The following is a 25,040-nucleotide window of genomic DNA, read 5'->3' as shown; positions in this document are numbered from 1 at the left end:
CGCTGTGAATGTGTTTGTTTATTTTAGGATGCGTGTGCCTATGTTTTTGTGTTGGTCAAAGTGCGTGAAATACTTGATTTGATTTATTATTGTGACAGGTAGTGGTATTCCACGAAAACTATTTTCTTGTGTGTGATCCTGACAATGCAAATGGTTACATAATGGAGAAGTAAATAACAAAGAACAACGCAGCACAGGAACAGGCCCTTTTGCTCTCCTGTCCTGCGCCGATCCTGATGCCTCCCTGAACTAAAACCGCATGCCCTTATCCCTTATCTGTATCCTCCAACTCCAATACTATTCATGTATTCATATAGATTCCCCTTAAATACGGCTATCATATCTCCCCGGCCATCGTGTTCCAGACATTCATCACTCTTTGTGTAAACAACTTGCATGGCACATATCCTCTAACCTTTTCCCGACACACCTTAAACGGATGTCCCCTCGTACTTGACTTTTCTACCCACAGAAAGTGCATCTGAATGTCCACTCTGTCCATGCCACTCATAATGTTGTAAACCTATCTCACGCAGCCCCTCAACCTCCGTCAGCCCAGTGAGAACAAACTGTGTTTATCCAACCTCGAAAGGGGAAGACAAAGGTTCAAAACATGCTGATGCAATTATAGCTCGGGCGTATGGAACAATGAACTGAATATCATGTAAGGCCCTTCAAAAGCCTGCTGGCAGCAGGGAAGACGCTGTTCTTGAATCAGTTGGTACATGATCTATAACCTTTGCGTCTTTTTTACCGATAGAAGAACTTGGACGAGATTATGTTGACGGTGTGTGGTGTCTGTGGTAATGCTACCCATTTGTTTTTTCGAGGCAGCAGGAGGTGTACGTGAAGTCAAAGCAGAGAAGGTACATTTGCCTGATGGACTGGGCTACGTTAACAGTCCTTTGTAGTCTCTTGCGGCCTTGGTCAGAGCAGGAGCCATGCCAAGCTGTAATATATGCAGAAACGATGCTTTCTATGGTCATCTGTAAATATTAGTTAGTATCGACGTGGACATTTCGAATTTCCTTAGCCTCTTGAAAAATTACTGGCGTTGGAGTGCTTCACTAACTATAATGTCGGCGTGCAGAGACGGGACAGGTTGTTGGTGGTCTGGATACCGAGAAACTTGATGCACTCGGCCATTTCCACTTCATTCTCGCTGATACAAATAGGTGCATGTCTTCCGTCACGCTCCCTGTAGTCGATGGCTATCTCTTTCGTTTTACTGACATTGAGGGAGCGATTATTGTTATCGGACCATTTCACCAGATCCTCTATCTCTTTCCTGTTCTCCTCGAACATGAGAGAGATGTGAGCTTTTCTTTGAGTTTATGTGTAAAAGAGACGCAAATGTGGAGTTGAATGCGAGAGGGACAGGAGTGCGTGCATGAATGAGAAACAGAGATGTCACTGTGCATATATTTGAGTGTGAATGATTCGTGTGCCCGATATTAGAATCAGTCTTAAAGCATCATTCCACCCACTAAAGCTGACAAAGACATATATATTTCAATTAGATTTTTTTTTCATTATTACATTCATTGTGCAGAGATATACCGAGAGAAGTATTCTTCACATTTGAGCTCTGTGTTCGGGCCCATTTCATGGCAAAAGAATGGGGCATCGACATTATGAGAATGGTCGCATTTCTTTGATTTTCCTGATAAGTCATTAGGGGTTCTACTGCTTGACAAGTTTGGGAAGCCTTGCCTGATACAAATTATTTCATAGCACCCATAGGATCCCTACAGTGCAGAAGGAGACCTTTGGGCCCATCGAGTCTGCACCGACCACAGCCCCACCCAGTCCCTGTTCCCATAACCCCACATATACTCTGTTAATCCCCTGACACTAGGGTCAATTTAGCATGGCCAATAAACCTAACCTGCACAACTTTGAACAGTGGGAGAAAACCAGAGCACCGGGAGGAAATCCATGCAGTGGGGAGAATGTGCAAATTCCACGCAAGTAGTGACCCGAGGGCGGAATTCAACCCGGATCCCTGGTGCTCATTTTCATCATATTATGAATATCTGAGGCCAGAGAACTGAACCCTGTGACATCTCATTCATCACAGACTGTCACTTCCAAAAAATAGTAATTTATGCGTAATTTCTGTTTCCTATTTGCCAATATATTAGTTCGAATCCCATATGCTTTAATTTGACACACTGTACCAAAAGAGGTATCATTAGTTGGGACTTCATGAAAAATATTTCCGGAAGTCTAAGTACGCCACAAGCACTGGTTAACCTGATCTATTCTGATGATTACGCCTCAAGAAACTGCAGCTTGTTGTTCAAACATAATTTCTTTTCATGAATATGTGTTCGCTTTGTCGCGTTCTGTTGACATTTCCCAAGTGTTCTGTGACCACATATTTTAAAATAAAAAGTAGATTTCGTGTCCGATTGAAGTAAGACTGTGCGGATAAAGACCTTTCTCCTTCAACATTTTCCAAATCTCAGCATCGTAGTGCAACTGGTCAAATGAATAAAAAAGTGTACCTTAATTCACAGACCCAGAGAAAGTCACAGCGCAGAGGGAGGACATTCGATCCATTCTGTCCTTGCCAACTCGGGGAAGCCCAGGTGCTCTTTCTAATCCAGTTATGCAAGACAACAAGGTTTAATAATTATTGGCGTGAAACCACTCACCTCTGTAGCAATTAATACCACTCGTACCGTTCTCTAACCTTAAAGTTCCAATACGCAAATAAATCAAGTGTTAAAATAATCAGTCGTGTGCTTTAAATCAGTACAGTTTGGCATATGATATTTAAAATGAATAATTTTAATTCACAGCGTGTAAGCAGCTTTGATTTTGTGAGTTTTTAATTAAAACCTTGAAATTATCTTTTATAAATCTGGGCCTTTGTTTTTCTTAATCTGCATCAGGTGAATATGTTGAGTTGTATTTAGCATGCCGCACACTTTCAATCATTGATGTTGGATGTATTTTACATAGATTTTGTGAGATTACTGTAACTTTGTAATCTTTGCAAACTTATTCAGTATTTTTCATTGATTTAGACAAAGCACTGATCGGCACAACAAAGTCTTAAGATGGCAAAATAGTTCTCTCAAAACAACACATTGATAAGCGCCTGCTTTAGTGATGTTTTACTCAAAATATTAGAAACATACTTAGAAAATGAAAGCATGAGTAGTGACTTCTGCCCTTCGAGCCTGCTCTGCTATTCATTATGATCATGGCTAACAGTCAAAGTAAAGAGGTGTTTCCATAAATATTTTCCAAATTTAAAGAAGTGCATGGTTTGGATGACAAAATTAATAAACCTTTGTGTGAGCAGCTCAGGACCTGCAACCTGAAACCCATTTATTATTCAAGAGGATGTGCAAGCCCTCAAAGTTGTGTCCTCAGTCGCACACTCTTCTCATTATCCACCTATGACTGTGTGGCCAAAATCCCCTCCAATTCTGTTTTCAAGTTTGCTGATGACAGCTCGAGTCAGTTGGATCTCAAAAGATGACGAGGCGGAGCACAGGGAAAAGATGGAGAATCCGGTGAACTGGTGCGATGACAATAATCTCTCCTTCAATGTCAACAGAATGAAGGGGAACGTCCTCGACTTCAGGATGCGTAGTGGAGGTCATCCCCCTGTACACTTCAATGGGGACAAAGTAGAAATGGTCGAGAGCTTCAGGTTTAGTAACAACCTATCCTGGCCCCTGCATGCCGACGCTATCTTTAAGAAAGCCCACCAACGCCTCTGCATTCTCAGAAGACTAAGGAAATGTCGCATGCGCACTACGGCTCTCACCAACGTTTACCAATACACCTTAGAAAGCATTATTTCTGGTTATATAAGAGCTTGGTGTGGCTCCTGTTCTGTCCAAAACCGCGAGAAACTACAACTGGTCGTGAATGTTGCCCAATCCATCACTCAAACAAGCCTCCCACCCATTAACACAATCCACACTTCCCGCTCTCTTGGAAAAGCAGCCAATATGTTGAGGATCACACACATCTGGACATACTTGCATCCAACTTCTTCCACGGAAAGAAAACGTACATAATTCTGCAGCTACGTACGAACTGACTCAAGAACAGCATCTTTCCTGTTGCAATCAGACTTTTGAATGGACCTACCTCGCATGAAGTTGATCTTTCTCCACATCCTAGCTGTGGCTTTAACATTATATTCTGCACTCTTTGGTTTGCTTCTCTATGTGCGATATGCTTTACTTGTACAGGGCACGTGACACAATACATTTAACTGGATATTAATACCGATGACAATAACAAATCGAATCCAATCAAAATCAGATTGATTTCTCCCCGACACATCCCGCCGCCCCCAGTCCAACCCTCCTCCGGAATACAGGAAGAGAAATGATCGTAGTGGCTTGAAAACTCTGAAAAAAGAAGCTTTCTTGCGGTAAAATTCACAGGATCGCGTTACTTGACAATTCTGATTAGTACAAAAATGTGAGCGAAATTCTGACTGTTAAGCATTAATAATCTATCAGCAAACCGTTGTTCAAGTGTCGTAAATTACATTTGAGCTCTTCCTCTTTTGTCATAATTCAACATGATTTTTAGCAGGACACACAGTTTCCTGTGATTGATGGAATTATTAACAAAAGTAAAGAGCAGTGCAGCATTTCAGCCGAATTAGCTTACCGCACCTGAATCAAAAACAGAGGAGTATCCAAGCAAAAGACTGGCAAGCATCTGTAGACATTGCATTTTTATTGTAGTTCTGTTCAACTGTTCGAAACTATCTGGGAACGGTCGATTTTATTCTGTGCAGAGTTCAGTTGTTTTTATTGTTAACTAATTTGACAAACACATTCATCGGATATTTCAACACACTCTTGAACTGCTCTCTGAATCTGCTCTGCGTCACCCCATAAATAAAAGTGTTTGTGCAGGAATTCAAATTCTGCAGCATAAATCCAATACGGGCAAATGTGTTTAATGAGTCCGTGTAATCTAGAAGTGTTGTTTCTGCAAAGCTATAATATAGGAATTCCACAACATATGTCAACCACAAAAGGATAAAACTCCCTGCAATTGTGAAGAGTAAAACAACAGACTTTTTCCTGCTCTCCATCTCGGGATCACTGTGATTCTTTCCTATCTTCTGACCTCTTAGTCTCTTGCGGATCCTATTGGCCACTAATATGTGTCTGACTGTCAATGTATTGAACAGTAATATTAAAACGAATGGGAGTATTGGTGTTAGAATTGTATCAAACCAATCAAATGCCACCCATCCTGGCTCAACAAAATAACTAGGCGTAACAGCGCAAAACCACGGCATATTTTCGATTATCTCATGAGGTTCATATATAAAAAACCAAACAGTGCTTTTCAAACATAGCAGAATGCATGTTGTTGCTATCGTTACAGACGCAGTTCTCTTGGTGCAATATTTTGCCCTCTGCTTTTGACAGCAAATAGCGATGAAGCGATCAAACGAGAAAGTGACTGTTAACCAAACAGAACTGTCTCTGGAGGCACGAGTAAGAACAGCAATAACACTGCACGCTGGGGTAAGCGAGAGTAAAGATCCAGGATAAAATTCATAACCTATCCGAAATAATATGACTTCTGTGAGAATAACGAGCAGATCCGTCACTACCATTGCCAGCATGTAGCTCGTGATACATTTGGATAGGCCACACTTTTCCCGAGTCAGTGTCACAATCGCAATGAGGTTAACTGTAAATAAAAACGAGAGAAAGAAGAGGGAGCGAGTGGAATGAAATAGACTGTTATTGGCCAGTCTCAACACATAATCTAAACACATATATGTATAAACATTGGATTGGATCTACTATAACTAGCAAACTGACCACATGTGATAAACTCAAAATGCTCTCACATCACGGAATGAGGACAGTGAGATGACATATTATGAAATTCAAAGATCTCCCGCAGTACTGATGTCAGCATCTATATATGGATGACCATTTAATTTTTAAAACATAATCAATTTTTGAAGAACAAAGACATGCATGTTAGGTTGATTGGCCACGCTGAATTGACCCAAATGTCAGGAGAGTTAGCAGGGTAAATATTTTGGGGTTAATGGGGCTTGGGTAGGATTGTTGACGGTGCAGTCTCGATGGGGCACATGGTCTCCTTCTGCACTGTAGGATTTCTATGATTCTATGATTCTACAAAAAGGAGAGTCAAAAGTCTTTACAATTTATAGCGCATTTGGAACAAAGTAAAGGAATGCTTTGGAAGTGCGTGTCACGGCAATATCTGAGGGTGAGCATTCAAGAAATATGCTGGCTAATATCTGATTGGTGTGATTCATACGCATGGACCGACAGTTAGGACAACTGGATGCTACTGGAAATCGAAATGCACGATGGCAGGAGGACGACATAGTGCTCGAAAATGCTTCAAATCAAAGATCATATACTTCAGAATTTACAGAATCATCGATTTTTTCGCGGGATGGAAGCAGGCAATAGGACCCATTCTCTCTGGCATTGCAACTGAGCATTGCGACTTATTGGCATACCCCATGCATTTGCCCAGTATTTTCTTCCGCTGAACGCATTTGCTTATTTTCGAAATCAATTCGATTTGTTGCCCTCACCCATCATAATGGGACTTCGAAGAATGGATGCCAACGGAATATTATCCCTCAGGGAGTGTCCAGAAGTAAGGACATAGTTCAATGATAAAGGAACTTCTGGGTACATTTGCGACTGTGTCCAATTTACTCAGTCCACCACAGACATCCGTCTCCTCAAGATTTCGAACACTGATCAAATCTACTCTGAGCCTTTTGCTCTACATGAATTTCTCCAATCGATTCCCATCACAAAATTTCTCATCCTTGGCACCATTCTTGTAATGATTTTCTGCAATCTCGCCAATGTATTCAGATACTGTGGCATTCAGGACTGTAAGCAATATTCCAGCTGAAGCCTAACCAGCGTGCTTACATTGAGCATAATCCCGTTGCTCTTGAACGCCATATCCATTTTTAAAAATCGCAGTATATTGATTTTTTTTTATTCCGCTTCTCTCGTTTGCAGCCACTTTCAAGTCATGCATGTATGCACCCTGGTCTGTCAGCTGTGGAATCGCCTGAAGAATTGGATCCCTATTTACTTGTTATTCTTCTGAACAAACTACATTATCTTACGCTTATCCACATTGATCCTGATCTGCCAACTATCTCCCTATTCAACTTGTCTATTTGTCCTGTCTGCAGAGAAGGCAACAAATTTAATACTTACAAAGAATCGAAGTTGTCCACACAAGAAAGGAGAATAACATCCATTATAGAGAGTTCAAATTGGAATTGGAGAATTGCTGACAAAAACAACATTTAGTGTTTGGTACACATTTTTGTTATCCTCATCTCAAAAGATTGCAAGTGCATTGGCAACAGTTCACAACATATTCACTATTCTGTGGTGAGGGTTGGAGAGTGTAGATGGGGTGCGCATGAAGTGGCAGTCTATGGTCACCTTGTGAGCACTCGCTGGACAGACTGGGATCATTTCCATGATATCTACAAAGAAGGAAGTATTATCTCATTGCATCATAATGGTTAATCGAAGAGTGGATGCCAACACAATATTACCCCTCGGGGAGGGGCCAGAAATAAGGTATGGTTTAATGACAACGTGGTCTTTCCTTCAAAACGGAAGTCACAGAGTCATAGAGATCTGCAGCACAGGAAAAGACCCATCGGCCCACCTCATCTCTGCCGGTCAAAGACAAACCATCTGAATATTCCAACCGATTTTCCAGGTACGTGTCCTTTTATGCTTTGACACCGCAAGTGGAGATTTAATTACTTCTTAAATTTTATAACGGTTTTTGCATCCACCACCCTTTCAGACAGTCAGTTCCACAATCCGACCAATCTTTCGTTGAAAAAGAGTTCCTTCACATTTCCGCTTAACCTCCTGCAATTACCATAAATCTATGAACACTCGGCATCGGTCACTCCAACAATAAGAATCCGTTCTTCCTGTCACCGGTATCAATGCCCCTCCTAATTTTATATATCTCAATCATGTCCCCGCTAAGTCTCATCTGTTCCAAGAAATATTTACACTCCATCCAATCGAATCATTCGGCCGGAGGTTCATAGGGTCATACAACGCAGTAACGGCCATTCGGCTCATCAGGTCGACACCAGTAAGAACTCGCATTAATCACATTTTCCAGCATTGGTCCGATTTCTTTGTATGTTATGATGTTTCAAGTGTTCATCCAAATTCCTGTTAACATTCTTAACGTTATCTGCCTCCACAATCTTCCCATGTAGTGCTTTGCAAGTTCTTACCACCATCTGAAGACATTCCTTTTCCTTAGATCCCCTCCGAATCTCCTCTCTCTTACCCTAAAACTATGCTGTATTGCGACATGCTCACCAACCAAAGGGAACAGTTAAGTCCTATTCACGCTATTCATGCCACACATAGACTTATGCGCGTCAGCCATGCACCCCCCCCCCCCGCCCCCGTAAATCTTCTCAGTTTTAGAGAAAATAATTCAAGTCTATCCAGTCTATCCCTATATGTCCAATTCTTCAACCCAGGTAACGTCCGAGTGAGTCTCATCTGTATCTCCTCTAGTTCAATTATTTTCTTCTGATCGTCAGGTGACCAGTGCTGCACACAATACTCCAGCTGTGGCCGAACCAACGTTCTGTACAACTCCAACAGTACATCATTCTCTTCTATACAATGACTGATAATAGCAAGTGTCCCATAGGCCTTCTTAACTATCCCAGTCACCTGCTCTGCCGCCTTCATGGACATGTGAATAAATACCCCAAGTTCCGTAAGTTCCTTGAGTTTCCTCATCTTCTGCCAGGATTGAATTACTTGTGCCCCTGCTCCACCTATCTGGCCAACCCATCTACATATTTCTCCAACTTCTCGCCTACCACAGGAGCCGTAGATCCAATTCTAGAACATAGAACATAGAAAGCCACAGCACAAACAGGCCCTTCGGCCCACAAGTTGCGCCGATCACATCCCCACCTCTAGGCCTATCTATAGCCCTCAATCCCATTAAATCCCATGTACTCATCCAGAAGTCTCTTAAAAGATCCCAACGAGTTTGCCTCCACCACCACCGACGTCAGCCGATTCCACTCACCTACCACCCTCTGAGTGAAATACTTACCCCTGACATCTCCTCTGTACCTACCCCCCAGCACCTTAAACCTGTGTCCTCTCGTAGCAACCATTTCAGCCCTTGGAAATAGCCTCTGAGAGTCTACCCTATCCAGACCTCTCAACATCTTGTAAACCTCTATCAGGTCACCTCTCATCCTTCGTCTCTCCAGGGAGAAGAGACCAAGCTCCCTCAACCTATCCTCATAAGGCATGCCCCCCAATCCAGGCAACATCCTTGTAAATCTCCTCTGCACCCTTTCAATGGCTTCAACATCTTTCCTGTAATGAGGTGACCAGAACTGCGCGCAGTACTCCAAGTGGGGTCTAACCAGGGTCCTATAAAGCTGCAGCATTATCTCCCGACTCCTAAACTCAACCCCTCGATTAATGAAGGCCAGTACGCCGTACGCCTTCTTGACCGCATCCTCCACCTGCGAGGCCGATTTAAGAGTCCTATGGACTCGGACCCCAAGGTCCTTCTGATCCTCTACACTGCTAAGAATGGTACCCTTCATATTATACTGCTGCTTCATCCCATTGGATCTGCCAAAATGGATCACCACACACTTACCCGGGTTGAAGTCCATCTGCCACTTCTCCACCCAGTCTTGCATTCTATCTATGTCTCGCTGCAACTTCTGACATCCCTCCAAACTATCCACAACACCACCTACCTTGGTGTCGTCAGCAAACTTACCAACCCATCCCTCCACTTCCTCATCCAGGTCATTTATGAAAATGACAAACAGCAATTCTTCATGACCTGGAGACATGCCCATTTTCATGTCAGAACGGCCAATCCCTCTTAAGTTCCTTTGTCAAATTTTGCAATTACCTCACAGTCTCTTCTCATGAATTGCAGGCCTAATTTTTCCTTTGCTGATTGAAGACAGATGGGAAGTATTCATTTAACACCGTTCCAATATCCCGATGCTTCGCAGAGAGAGAGAGCCCTCTCGGTTTTTACATGGCCCTGTTTCTTTCCTGGTTAACCTCCTGTCCTTAATATATTTATAGAATATCACTTGTTTTATCCTAAATTTGTTCACAAATCATTTTTTGTGTCTACTTTCTGATCTTCTAATTGATTTCCAAAGTTCCTTCTTACACTCTGTCTATTCCTCGAGCTGAATTGCTCCCTTGCAATTGCTGAAAGTCTTTTTCTGCATCCCTATCCAGTCCCTGAAATGTCTAGGACGATTCCATGTTTCTCCATTTCCTCCTTCAGGGAAAATCTTGTCCCTGTACTCTCCAGAGTACCTTTCTAAATGGCCACCCATTCCCAGACCCCCACCCGCCTACACATGCAGTTATCCGCTGTTGTTCTACCCAGAAGAGCTCTTCCCAGTCATCTGACGTATTTGAATAAATTCTGCCTTCCTCCAATCCAAAGCCGTATTTTGCCGGTCAGCATAAGGCTTGTCCTTTGCACGCTTGAGCCGTAAAGTGTCGTGGTCATTATTCCTAGAATGCTCCCCCACGACAAGGTGGAATCGTGGTTTGCACTGCTGCCTCACAACGCAAGGGGGGCATGTTCAATTCACGGTTTCCTGTCAGTGCATAGTGTGCACATTATCCCCGTCTCTGCATGCATTTCCTCTGGGAGCTCCGATTTCCTATCACAGTCCAAAATACATGCTGGTTTAGGTGCATTGGCCATGCAAACTTCTCCCTCAGTGTACCGGAACAGGCGCCAGAGTGTGGCGACTAGGCGATTTTCACAGTCACGTAATTGCAGTGTACTTGTGACCCTAGGAAATACGTACATACACGACCACATTGAACACTTCTTCGGATTTCTTCCCCAGAATCAGATCCAGCACCACTCCATCCCTTGTCGGCTATTTTACATGTTTATACAAAAAAACTGCCCTAAATATATTTCAAGAACCCGCCTCCTCGAAACGCTTTACACTATGCCTATCCGAATTCACATTGGTGAGCTGAAATCCCTTCGTATAAGTAACTGATTATAATTATTATCGTTACACAGCTCAGGTACTATCTATATATATGCTCCTTTATTTCACGCCGACACTTTCAGACCGTTAATATTCTGAGGTTCTAATCAGAAATCTTCATTTTAAGACCCTTTCAAGACATCATCTCGTTTTTGCTCTGATCGAATCCTTAGTTACTAGTGCTACGTCACCTCCCTCTTTACATACTCCTCTCTCTCGCCCAAAGATGCTACACAATAGAATATTGAATTTCCCGTCTTGCCCATCTCTCAACAATTATTTTTTGATTGCAACATTATCAACATCTATTTGTAAACCAACATCCTTAATTCATCAGTTTTACCTATTACACTCCGAGCATTAAGGTAAACATCACACAGCCTTGCGTTAGTCTCTTGACACTCAGCATAGGTGAGCTCACTTTGACTTGCTTAGTTTAGTAAAGCATTACCTGTCTCTATTTGACTAATGTTCTGTGTTTCCTCCCTGTGCAGGCTAGTTTAAACTCCTCCCAACCGCACTACACAACGTGCCCGCAAGGCTGTTGGCCAAAATGTGGTTCAGGTTTAGAGCATGCCATTTGTACATGTGCGAAAACGCCCAGAAAATATCCAAGTGAACCAGGAATCTACAATCCTCCATTCTGCACCAACACTTATGTCACGCATTCATGTGCCCTGCTATCATATTTCTGTATTCTCTTGCACGTGGCAGCGGGAGTAATATCGAAACTACAAACTTTAAGGTCCTGCACTTTTATCTGCTGCCTAATTCCCTGAATTCTTGATGCAAGACTTCATTCCTAACTTACTTATGTCATTCATTCCATCATGTACCACTCACGGAAAGTCATCACCTTCACTTTCATGATGCCCTGCAGCCGGCCCTGGCACCAAGGAGGCAACACGTCATCCTGGAATCACACCTTCGGCCGTATACACGCATGTCTCTTCCTCTGACTAATTCTAGAATCATACAATCATACAGCGCAAAAGAGAACATTCGGCCCAGCGAGTCGCCACCGACACATTGGAAACACCTGAACTCCCACAAATCCCATCTTCCAGTACTTGGCCTATAGCTTTGCAAGTTATGATTCAAGAGATTATCCACATATGTTTCAAAAGGATGTGTAGCAAACTGCCTCGACCTCCCTTTGAGGTACTGCATTCCAGACACAACCGTCTGGGCAAAATTGATTTTCCTGATATCCCAATTAAACCTCCTGCCCCTCACCTGAAATCTATGTGGCCCTGTGATGGACCATTCAACTAAAGGGTACAGCTGCTCCTTATCCACTCTGTCCATGTTTCTTATGATCTTGTATACCTCGATCATATCGTCGTTCAGTCTTCTCTGTTCCAATTAAAACAAACCAAGCCGACAGAACCTCTCTCCATAAACGAAATGTTCCATCCCAGGCAGCATCTTGATGAATCTCCTCTGCACCCCCTTCCAGTGCAATCACATCCTTCCTTTAATGTGACGACCAGAACTGCACACAGCACTCCAGCTGTTACCTCACAAAATTTCGATACAACCCCAACATGACTTCCCTGCTTTTATAATTTATGTCTCGCTCCATAAAGGCCAGTGTCTCATACGCCTTATCACCACCCTGTTTACATGTCCTTCCAACTTCAGAGATCTGTGGACAACCACGACAACGTCCCTTTATTCCACAGAACTTCCCAGCGTCCAGTGACCCATCGCGTATGTTGTTGTCAAATTATCCCTTCCAAAGTGAATGACGTCACATTTTTCAAGGTTAAATTCCATCTGCCACTAATCTGCCTATTTGACCATTCCATCTATATCTTCTTGTAACCCAAGACACGCCGCCTCATGGTTAACCACCTGGCCAATGGTTGTGACATCCACAAAGTTACTAATCTGACCCCTCACGTTGTCATCTCTGTTATTTACATGCACGACGAATATTCGTGGAGGGAAGCAACACAGATCTCTGTTCTAAGCCACTGGACACTGGCTTCCAATTAACATAGCAACCTTCGATCATCACACTCTGCCTCCTACAACTGAGCCAATTTTGAATCCACATTAGCAAATTATCCCATATCCAATGTGAATTTACCTTCTCGACAAGTCTCCCAAGTGGAATCTTGTCAAATAAATTGCTGAAATCCATATTAAGTACTTTGACTGCGTTACCCCCGTCTACACAACAGGTCACCTCCTCAGAAAATGCAATCAAATTTGTTCGGCCTGACTTTCCTCTGACGAAGCCATGCTGACTATCCCTGATCAAGCTCTGTGTCTCGAAATGGAGATAGATGCTCTCCTTCAGAAGTTTATCCAACAGTTTCACTATCACTGACATGAGACTCGCTGGCCTGTAGTTCCCTGGGTTATCTCTTCCAACCTTCTTAAATAGCGGAACCACATTCGCTGTTCTCCACTCGTCTGGCACCACCCACGTGGACAGAGGGAAAATTCAAAAAAATGGATTACAGCCCCAGCAATCATCCCCTTTGACTCCCACAGTAGCCGAGGACACAAGTCATCTGGACCTGGAAATTTGTCCACCTTCAAGGCGACCAACACCTCCAATGCCTTGTCCTACCGTATGTCAATTTCTTCCAGAACCTCACAATCTCTCTCCCTGAATTCCATACTATTGTCCTTATTCTGCTTGGTGAAGACGGATGTGAAGTATGCATTCAACACTCCACCCATATCCTGTAGTTCCACCCATAGATCGCCCCGCTGTTCCGTAATGCGTCATACACTTTTCCTGGTTATCCTCTTCCCATTAATATTCTTAGAGAATACATTTTGATTTTCCCCACTTTCACCAGCCAGAGTTTTCTCACATCTCCTCTTTCGTTTCCTACTTGCGTTCTTATTCTGCACCCTTCAATTTATATACCTCCCTCATATACCAAAATTTCTTCCCCTTGTACTTTTAAAAGTCTTTAGTTTCCTTCTCATTGTATCATGAATAGCTCTGGTCAATCATCGTTCTCCGATATTTTTGAACCCTACAGGGAACAAGTTGGGCCTGCACCTTTTCCATTTTCTTATTGAATGCCGCCACCGCCCCTCCCCCCCCCGCCCCCCCCCCCCCCGCCTCCCCCCACCCCCGACCCCCCACTACTCCGCACTCGATCACAGAATCACAGAATCCCTGCAGTACGGAAAGAGGCTATTCGGCCCATCGAGTCTGCACCGACCACAATCCCACCCAGGGGATCTGCCTAATGAGGTAATATGGGCTGAAGTTAGAAATAGGAAAGGAGCGGTCACGTTCTTCCGAGTTGTCTATAGGCCCCCAAATAGTAATAGGGATGTGGAGGAAGAAATTGCAAAGCAGATTATGGATAGGTGTGGAGGTCATAGGGTAGTTGTCATGCTTGACTTTAACTTTCCAAATATTGATTGGAACCTTTATAGGTCGAATAGTTCGGATGGGGCAATTTTTATGCAGTGTGTGCAGGAGGGTTTCCTGACACAATATGTGGATAGGCCGACAAGAGGTGGGGCCACATTGGATTTGGTACTGGGAAATGAACCGGGCCAAGTGTTAGATTTGGTTGTGGGAGAGCACTTTGGAGATAGCGACCAGAATTCGGTGTATTTCGTCATTGCAATGGAGAGGGATAGGGCCGTACGGCAGGGCAAGGTTTATAATTGGGGGAGTGGTAATTATGATGCGATTAGGCAAGAATTAGGGAGCATAAGATGGGAACAGAAAGTCAGGGAAAGGCACAAATGAAAAGCGGAGCTTCTTCAAGGAACAGATACTGTGTTTCCTTGATAGGTATGTCCCTGTCAGGCAGGGAGGAAATGGCTGAGTGAGGGAACCATGGCTCACAAAAGAAGTCTGTACTGTGCTGTGCTGTTCTATGTTGTTATTCTATGTGACTACGTTCGATATGCACCATAGTGTATATAGAAGGTACCCACCATAGTGTCTCCAGCTGCCGCTCAAGCTCCAAAAGCTGGAGCGCTAGTTGATGTAGCTCGGAGCACTTCCTGCATATGTGGTCATCTTGGATACTGGCAGAATGCAAAACTCCAAACATGTGACAAGGCACATGTTTCACTCTGTAGTCTTCCAGCGGCTGGAGCACGTTATGGGATGCCTAAGAAAAAGTCGCCGCTGGTGAAATGGACTGGGTTAACCGAAGGATAGCTTCCAGGATCCTTCAATTCAGGAGCTGGCCAGACTTAAGCATTGTGAGTTTCGCACAGTGGGCGGCTATTGTTTTTTACATAAGACTTTCTGCATCTTCCACTTCCGAACCAGACTGCACTTTATTTGTAGCTTGGACAATGAGTCCCATGAGTAATTTACTGCCCTTAGGTGAATAGCAATCAGGTGGCATGCACCTCTCATATTATTCGTTCTCAGGTAATCAATTGTTCAGGGGAACATCCAGGGTTTTGCGTAATGATCATGTTGAATATCAATTTGTGTGTTAACATTTTTGTGACATGGTATGTGACATTAGGTGTGAGATATTTGAATGAGAAAAAAACAGGGAATGATGAGGTTCAGTAGAAGTCGGCACTTCAAATGAAACAAGAGTATTGAGGTTTTTGTTCGGGATGATAAGGAATCAGCTGCCAACCGAATCGTTGGTGTGTGACAGTAATCTCTGAATGATACCATGAGTAAGTTTAAAAATTGGGAAGATAGAGGGGATCATGTTAGAAACACAGAAACATAGAAAGAACAACAGCACAAAACAGGCCCTTCGGCCCCACAAGTAGTGCCGAACATATCCCTACCTTTTAGGCCGACCTATAACTTTCCATCCTATTAAGTCCCATGTACTCATCCAGGAGTCTCTTAAAAGACCCTATTGAGTTTGCCTCCACCACCACTGACGGCAGCTATTCCACTCGCCCACCGCTATCCGTATGAAATACTTCCCCCTAACATTTCCCCTGTACCTACCCCCCAGCACCTTAAACCTGTGTCCTCTCGTCGCAGCCATTTCCCCCCTGGGAAAAAGCCTCTCAGAGTCCACCCGATCTATGCCTCTCAACAACTTATATACCTCTATTAGTTCTCCTCTCATCCTACGTCTCTCCAAGGAGAAATACCAAGCTCCGTCAGCCTATCCTCATAAGGCATGCCGCTTAGTCCAGGCAACATCCTTGTAAATCTCCTCTGCACCCTTTTAATCTTTTCCACATCCTTCCTGTAATGTGGCGACCCGAACTGAGCACAGTACTCCAAGTGGGGTCTGACGAGGGTCTTATATAGCTGCATCATTATCCCCGGACTCCCAAACTCAATCCCTCGATTGATAAAGGCCAGCACACCATACGCCTTCTTAACCATCTCCTCCACCTGCGGGGCCGGTTTTACAGTCCTATGGACCCGGACCCTAAGGTCCTTCTGATCCTCTACAGTACTAAGTGTCTTTCCCTTTATATTGTACTCCTTCATCCCATTTGACCTGCCAAAATGGACCACTGTTGTGACAGGAAACACATGCATGATCCCGACCTGCCTTGTGGAGAGTATATTTCCTCTTGTGGGGGAATCTCGAACTTCGGTTCACTGATAAAAATAAGGCTTCACCCATTTCCAACAGAGGTCCTGGTATTTTGAATTTCCAGATATGTCTTCCTTAAAACTTGGTGTTCCTAGCATCTTTGGGGACATTTATTGCATAGGTGGATACATTGCTTTGACAATCAAAGCAGAGATGCATTCTGCTGAGTTGCTAGCCTGCAGATTGGAGAGTACTATTAAATCAGCCATGGCAGAGGAGGCATGACAAGCACAATGGCCTACACATTTGTAAATTCGTAAGCAACATGGTACATGAGAAATATATTTTTTCATGCAAAATTGCAGGCATTTCTAGTGCAGGATTCTTATTATCAAACTTTTGCGAATGCATCTCAGCAGTTTTGGAAACAATGTGTTTGAAACAACACACAGGAGTTTGTATGGGAAGGGTTTGCAGTGACGAGAAGAGATTTGGCACCAGCGCATTGAGGTAGAACTGAAGAATGTGGGACATGGATCAGTGAATTAGTTGAACTGTACAAAATAAAGCAGCATTGAAAAAGTTTTAAAATCTGCTTCGTCTTTTAAATTATGATATTGCCCAACTATTTTGTTTACCTTGCCTCAGAGCTAAAATAGTAACATTTGCAGCAGCGTTTTCACATTGTTGATATACGTCATTGTTCACCAATACTGATTTCCAGTTTATTTACCCACGTTCGATTTCAAACATTAATCTTTGTCCAATTCATATGTATCTACAATAATTATTCACTTTTTGTCACCATGTTAATTATGTTTTTGCTATCACAACTGCTGTCGTGGATTTTTGCTTAATTTTGCCTTTCCTATCTGCTCTCTCTTATTTTGCATCATTATATCCTGCGACCGGCTGATTTTCCTGTGTTTGGATTTGATACCTATAAGTGCAGAAATAAGTCATCTCTGCCGGAAACAAAATATCTGCGTACTTTTTTCCTGCTTCGTCAATACATTTAATACCAAATAATTACTAATCCCAATCATCGGCATTCCTAAATTGTAACTAGTTTCCTAATTAATGTGCATACCCTGTTATCCTTCTCAGCGAGCTGGTGTATGGGTGTACGTTGGTTACACTTATTGGAGGCATTGATTGTTGTTATGTGTTGCTGCTGGCTACTTTTGTTCTAAATTTAGCTTGTGCACTCCTGCAACAGATTTAATTTCGCTGGAATTACGCCATCCCTGGTAAGTGAAGTTAGTGCCCCCTTTTGTTTTCCATTATTTCTATTATAATTCCATGCCCCTATTGTTATATATAAGTAATCCAATATCTCATCGGTTTTCCGCTCCTCCAAATGCATGGCATTTCTCCAGTTCTCTTGCTTTCATTGCAGACAGTGTGCAGAATGAAAATGGTGTTCCAAGAACTTTACGAATTTTACTCGTCATTCATTTCGATTTATTTTTAGCACAATCTCAATAAAGTCTTTCGTGATTTCGTATCCTATTGCCAATCGTTTCTATGTGTTTCTCCATACACTGTCATTCACTGTGCTGTTCGCATTTAGACTGCTTCGACATAAACGAAGGAGACTGACAGTTGAAAGGAAAATATTCACTCCAGACTTCACTATTGATGAGACAAGTGACGTCCCATATATTACAGAAAGATCAAATCCAGAAAATTTGCATTACCGTGGTCGCGGTACTGCATAAAATATTGTAGTCACAGGCGGACAACTGCTGGGATCCTGATGGAATTCACCCTCGAGTCTCAAAGGTAGAGACACATGACATAATTAAGATGTATTTCTTTCATTTCACAAATCTCGGCAGATTCTGGGGATGCCCCATTGCATTGCAACACGTTGAACATTAGCACAGGAACACAAATAGAGAAGGATTAAAACCAGTAAAATTCAGGCCAGTTAACTTAACATCTGTCATTGAGGGAATGTTGGAATGTATTATTGCAGACGATACAACAAGGTAATGACAATACATTTAAGGTAAATTAGCAACGTGGACAAAGTTCACTGGCAGGGAAATAATGCTTCGACATTATCTTCGAGATTGTTGAATAAATAACAGGTAAAGTGGATGAAGGCAAACGGATGCATGTAGTTTACTTCATTTTTCAGAAAGCATTTGGTAATTTGCCACCTCAACGATAATTGATAACAAATAAAGCCATAATATCGGCCGGGGGAGTTGTAACATGTTCCAACAGATTGAAGATTGGAAAGCTAACAGTTAACATGACATAGGCATAAATGAGTAATTTCCTGTGTTGAGCAAGTTCAGATTAATGTAAATGACTTGAACAAAGGGCACCAAATTTATTGTTGGTAAATGTTCTGATGATACAAGGATTGGTTCGAACATAATTTGTGAAAATGAGACATGGGGGCGAGAAAGTCATGTAGATAGGTGAAGTCGGTGCGAACACTTTTGGCAAATTTATTCTAATGTGGAAAAATGTGAATTGCACCTTTCGGTGACAAGAGAGTACATAATGAGTAATATCAGAACTCTGAGGTGCAGAATGATATTCCAGTGCATTAACAAAATTATTTAGTTTGCAGGTACAGCAATTGACTAATAGAGGTAATGGGGTGTTATTGTTTATTGCAAGAGGAGCTGAACATTATCACAGAAAATTTATGTTCCAATGGGACAGGGCATTGGTGAGACAACATGTGGCGCACTGAAGACAACTTTGGTCTACTTATTTAGCGATGAGTATGAATGTGCTGCAAGAAATTTAGATAACGTTTAATCAACTAGGTCCCGGAATCCGAGTGTTGGTTTATAAGTGACTTTTAGGCAAGATTGTCCTGTATTCGTTGGAGTTTAGGGAGAAGAAGAGGCGACTTGCAGAAAACATTTATGATCTTGAGAAGTCTTAGCATTGTTAATTTGGAAAGGATGGTGCTGTTGGTCATTGTTTAATATTAAATGGTAGAACATGTATGATAGAGATGAGGAGATCCTTCATTTATCATAGATGGTGGTACGTTTATAATATCGGTAATATTTAATTGACAGGAAGCCATCTTTCACAAAGGATCGACAACAGAGTCTAATCTTTGACCATCAATGGAATTTTGTTAATATAATTTCTCTGCAAATGGATAGGCTAAAATAGCAAAGGAAAACACGATTTAAGAAAGTTCATATTTCACCTGATTAGATTAAAACAGGAATTTTAGGGAAAATAAGTGACATATTTAACAATAAATTAACCAGCACAATTATACATCATTAACAGATTATTAAGAACTCACCAGGAACTCCAATTGCTGCTAGTGCAGGATAGTAAATGTACTCTATTGGAAGAATGAATGAATATCCCATGACTGAGAAGCAGTGAAATTTGTTGTCCTGAAGCCACAGTTCCTGTCTTTACTCGGTGTTTTCCTTTGAAGGAACACTGATTTTATGAGATCCACTTCTCTCTGGGGAAGGTTATAACCCCGGATGATTGTTATTAGTTAGTCATCTGAACAAACACGTTGCACCTGCAGCTTTGACTGCAAAGGAAAAAATGTGCTATACACAACTATCATCTAGTACAAGATATTATACTATTCTAACATTTCACTGGAAGCGGAACAAAATTTTTTATCCAACAACAATAAACAAATTACTTTCAGTTGTCTTTCGTCAAAACTCTTCAAAACTACCCTTTCATTACTGTATATTATTATTTGCATCACACGGTATATTTTGCAGCAGAGGTATAGAGAGGTGTTTATAAGCCATTGTTTTCAGTCGCTTATTGGAGGGCCAATGAGGGCCACGTTCATGATTCTGGTCTAGGCCTTTATAAAATTGATGGGCGGCACAATGGTGAACTGGTTAGCACTGCTACCTCACAACGCCAGGAAATCTGCGTGGGTCTTTCTCTCTCTGTAATGTGCACGATCTCCACTGGTGTAGCAGCTCAACTTTTAATGCAAAATTTGATTAATGTGGAAGCAGCAGTTAAACTGTGGTTGGGAAAATGGGGGCAGGGGTATTGTTATATTATGGTCACCGCTATAGTTTTAAAGTTTATTCATAGGTGTCACAAGCCAGCTTAAATGACGACTGAAATGAAGTTACTCTGAAAATCCCCCAGCTGCCACACGTTGTTCAGGTAACTGAGGGAGTATTTTGCATGACAAGTGCATCTAACCAACATGTATTTCGGATTGTGGGACGATACAGGAGCAGCCGAAGGAAACCCATGAGGAAAACAGGCAGCATTGCTTTATACAGGAAAGTTCATGTCTCACCAACTTGACTGAGTTATTTGAAGAAGTAACAATGAAAATTGATGAGGGACGGCATGTGGATGTAGCTCATATGGACTTTAGTAAGCCTTTTGACAAGGGCCCACATGCCAGACTGTTAAAATAACTAAAATTACATGTGATTCGGGGTGATCTGCCTCGATGGAGATAGAACCGGTTTGATTGTCGAAGACAGAGACGAGCGGTGGAAGGGTATTTATCAGAATGGAGATCTGTAGCTATTGGAGTTCCGCAGGGATCGGTGCTGGGACCTCTGCTGGAGGAAAATGTGGGTGGTCTAATTCATAAATTTGCGGATGACACAAAGATTGGTGGAGTTGCTGGAAGTTCTGAGGATTGTCAGAGGAAAGAATAGGGCATAGATAGATGGCCATTTGGGCACATAAATGGCAGATGGAGTTTAAACTGGACAAATGCATTGTGGAGGATCAAATTTAGCTATGAATCAAAATATAAATGGCAAAATCCAAAGGAACATTAAGATTCAAAGGTATCTGGAGGTGTATGTCCACAGTTCCTTAAAAATTGCAATATAGGTGGCCAAGGTGATACTGAAGGCATGTGGCATCCTTGCTTTCATCAGCCGAGGCATTGAATACATGAGGTGGGAAATTATTTTGCAGGTATGTAAAACTTCGTTTAGGCCATATTTGAAGTATTGCATGCTGTTCTGGCCACCACATTAGCAGCAGGACGTGGAAGCTTCGAGCAAATAAGGTTCATCAGATGTTGCCTGGTTTGAGGGTGTTTGCTATGAGGAGAGTTTGAAAACACTCGGATTGTTTTCACTGGAATAACGGAGGCCATCTGGGAAGACCAGATGGCGGTCTAAAAACATATGAGAGGCAGAGACATGGTGGATAGTCACAGGTTCCTTCTAAGCGTGCAAGTGTCAATTACGAGGGGGTGCAGGTTCAAGGTGAGAGGGGGAAGGTTTGAGGGAGATCTGTGGGGGAACTTTTTCACGCAGAGAGTTATGGTAAAGTGACTACAGCTCTTCACCCCCCACGCTCTGTGAGGACTCCAATGTATTTTATGAGTTCCTTCACCTCGACTGCATCTGTTCTAATTTTACCACTTTTCAAAATAGCGCTGCCAATATGTCTTCCTTCTTCCTCAATCGTAGTTTTCCACCCACTGTGGTTGACAGGGCCCTCATGCACGTCCAGCCCATACCCTACGACACTGCTGTAACTCACCACCTCCTTCACAGAAGCAGGATAGGGTCACCCTGTCCTCATTTTGCACCCCACCAGCCTCCACATTCAAAGGATCATCCTCCACCATTTCCACAAACTCCACCATAATGCCATTGCTCAACACATCTTCCCGTCATCCATTCCGTCGGGACAGTTCTCTCCAGGACGCCCTGGTGCACTCCTCCATCATACCCAACGCCTCACCCTCTGCCTCCGGCACTTTCCGATGCAATTGTAGAATGTGCACCACCTACTCCTTTACCTCGTCCCTGTTTACCATTCCAGGTCCTAAACTCCCCTTGAAGATGAAATAGCGCTTAACTTACACCTCCTTCAATCTGGTCTACTGCAGTCACCGTTCCTAATGCACTCTACTCTGCATCAGAGAGACCAAACACAGACCGGGTGTCCGCTTTTCTGAACATCGTCGGTCCATCACAAGTAGCAACAGATCTTCCTGTCGCCTGCCACTTCAACATATCACCCATCCCCCCGTCCATCCTTGCCCTTTGGAAAATGCCAGCAATTCCTATTGCAAAGTCGAGGAACAGCACCTAATCTTCCGATTGGGCACATTACATCATTCCAGACTAAACATTGTATTCAACAATTTTAGAGCATGAACCCTCTCTTCCACCATCACCACAATTTCCATTTATTTTTCATTTTGCTTCGTCTGATTCATTCATCTCATTAGCCTTCTTTCTCACTTCCAGTTTTCCACTTCTCCATTCCAGCTCTCCTTCTCCCCACCCTCCCATCCTGTCCCCTACCCTTTCCCCCCTTTCAGGGTAACTACCATAATCCACTAGCAATCCCTGAACCATCTGTAACTTTCTGAATCCCAATATACATTTGTACATCAATGCTGTTCAAGGTCCTGCCATTAACTGTATACTTTACGCTCACATTTGATCTCCCAAACGGCAGCACCTCACATTTGCCTGGTTTAAACTCCATCTGCCATTTATCCGTGCATATTTGCAACTGATCTAAATTCTGCACCTCCAGCTGGCAAAAAACCCTACCACCACTACTGCCTGACGTCTATGGGTAAGCTCATTCCGAATTCAAGCAGCCAAGTCAACGTGAATCCCATGCATCTTCATACAACATAGAACATAGAACAGTACAACACAGAACATGCCCTTCGGCCCACGATGTTGTGCCGAGCATTATCAGAAACCAAGATCAAGCTATCCCATTCCCTATCATCCTGGTGTGCTCCATTTGCCTATCCAATAACCGCTTAAATGTTCCTAAAGTGTCTGGCTCCATTATCACTGCAGGCAGTCCATTCCACACCCCAACCACTCTCTGAGTAAAGAACCTACCTCGGACATCCTTCCTATATCCTGGACCATTGGGACCTCTTTAGGGGCAGAGGTGATCTGTATACAAAAAACGGGTGGCACTTGAATCACAGGGGGATCAATATCCTGGCCGGTAGGTTGGCTAAGGCTACTGGGGAGCATTTAAACTAGATAGGTTGGGGGGAGGGGAGCTAGAAGAGTTGACGAGGATCAAGGAACTAATTGATGGGGGGGGGAGGATGCAGGAGTAAGGGGGATTACAAAATTAATGGTAGAGGAGAGGATGCAAGTGAATGAAGGCGGTAATTTAGATAAGGGAGTAGAGGGAGAGGGTGTTCGCGACTCATCAAAGCGGGTCCAGATAAAAGCTGGAATGAGGACACTTTGCCTGAATGCACGAAGCATTCGGAACAAGGTAAATGAGTTGATGGTGCAAATCAGCACAAGTGGGTACGATCTAGTGGCCATTACAGAAACGTGGCTGAAAGGTGACCAGGACTGGGAGATGAATATCCAGGGGTATCAGGCGTTTAGGAAGAATAGACAGGAAGGAAAAGGTGGTGGGGTCGCGCTATTAAAAAGAGATAATATCAGGGTAGAACTGAGGGATGACATAGGCTCTGAGGAACAAAACGTGGAATCATTATGGGTAGAGATGAGGAATAGTAGAGGGAGAAAGACACTAGTAGGTGTGGTATATAGGCCCCCAAATAATAATGTTGAGGTAGGGAGGGCTATAAACAAGCAGATAAGGGATGCGTGTAAAAACCGTACGGCAATAATCATGGGGGACTTCAACATGCACATTGACTGGCAGACTCAAGTCGGTAAGGGTGGAATGGAGGAAGAGTTCTTAGAATGCTGTCGGGATAGTTTCCTTGAATAGCATGTTACGGAACCGACGAGGGAACGAGCTATTTTGGATCTGGTATTGTGTAACGAGGTAGGTAGAATTAAGGATCTTATTGTGAAGGACCCTCTTGGGTCTAGTGACCACAATATGGTCGAATTTCTGATTCAGATGGAAGAGGAGAAAGTTTGGTCCCAAACCAGTGTCCTCTGTTTGAACAGAGGGAAATATAATAGGATGAGGGATGAATTGGCTAAAGTAGACTGGGAGAGCAGGCTGGCAGGTAGGATAGCTGAGGAACAGTGGAGGATTTTTAAGGAGATCCTTTTCAGTTCTCAGCAAAAATATATTCCAGCAAAAAACAAGGATTGTAAGAAAAGGGAGAACCAGCCGTGGATAACGAAGGAAATAAAGGAGAGTATTAAAATAAAAACAGCTGCGTACAGAGTGGCCAAAAATAGTGGAGAAACAAGTGATTGGGAAAAATTTAAGAAACAACAAAGAGAGACTAAGAAAGCGATAAAGAAAGGAAGGATAGATTAGGAAGCTCGGCTAGCAATTAATATAAAAAATGATAGTAAAAGTTTTTATAAATATATAAAAAGGAATAGAGTGGCTAGAGTGAATGTTGGACCCTTGGAGGACGAGAGGGGGGAGTTAATAGTGGGAAATGAGGATACGGCTGAGTCTTTAAATAAGTTTTTTGTGTCGGTCTTCACGGTGGAGGACACAAATAGTTTGCCAAATATTAACGATAGAGGGTTGGCAGCAGGAGAAATACTTAATACAATTAATGTTACCAGAGA

The sequence above is a fragment of the Mustelus asterias genome, chromosome 23 (assembly GCF_964213995.1).
Source record: "Mustelus asterias chromosome 23, sMusAst1.hap1.1, whole genome shotgun sequence".
NCBI classification, from domain to species: Eukaryota; Metazoa; Chordata; class Chondrichthyes; order Carcharhiniformes; family Triakidae; genus Mustelus; species Mustelus asterias.
Note: the sequence above shows the minus strand (reverse complement) of the source record.